Source organism: Athalia rosae, chromosome 2 (genome assembly GCF_917208135.1).
Source record: "Athalia rosae chromosome 2, iyAthRosa1.1, whole genome shotgun sequence".
NCBI classification, from domain to species: domain Eukaryota; kingdom Metazoa; phylum Arthropoda; class Insecta; order Hymenoptera; family Athaliidae; genus Athalia; species Athalia rosae.
Window position 1 is genome coordinate 24853813 of NC_064027.1, and position 787 is coordinate 24854599.

Below are 787 nucleotides of genomic sequence, written 5' to 3' on the forward strand. Positions count from 1 at the left end.
CGCTGTGATCAAGTATCGTTAACGGGAAAAAATTTCACCAACGTTATCCGCGTAACATTTATGGTTTTATTAACTCACTTAAATTGTATATACGCGTACGTATGTACGGATGAGGGTACTTAGATTCGCGCATGGGGCAATACGTGAGCGATTACAAAATACAACAATTTATTACACGTACCCATAGGAGCAAGTAGGTACATACGAATGACAATTGCGGAAAACGATATACTTATATTACGGAAGCAGGATGAACTGCGAAGCGTACAATTACTGTATCGGTAACATAAGAAAGAAAAGAGAGGATAAAAAAATACTCTACGCGTGGAGGCGCACTTACACGTACGTCACACGTATACGTATGCATATTTTACGGTATATATACGTATGTTGCGCGAAGATAACTTATAATATACTGAAATCGTTGTGAATTGTGTGGATATCATGCCGGCGTCCGTTAATTTTCCAACTGAAAGTGACGCGCGCGGACAACGTACAATTCACATGGGATATTACGCTCTGTACAGTGTACAAGGTACTCGTCCTTGTTTTTTTTTTTCTCTCGTGTCTTCTTTCATTAAACTTTTTTCTCCATTTCTAGAGAGAGGAGGATGTTCGAGAGTAACAGGAAATTGTATCATATATAATGTATAATTTATTTAACAAAAGTATAAAGAACGAAATAAATAAGAGGAAAGAGAAAAAAAAAAACATAAATCCTGGGCAGGAAAAAAGATACGGGACGACAAACTATAAATTATTAATAAAGATACATCTATAATTATCT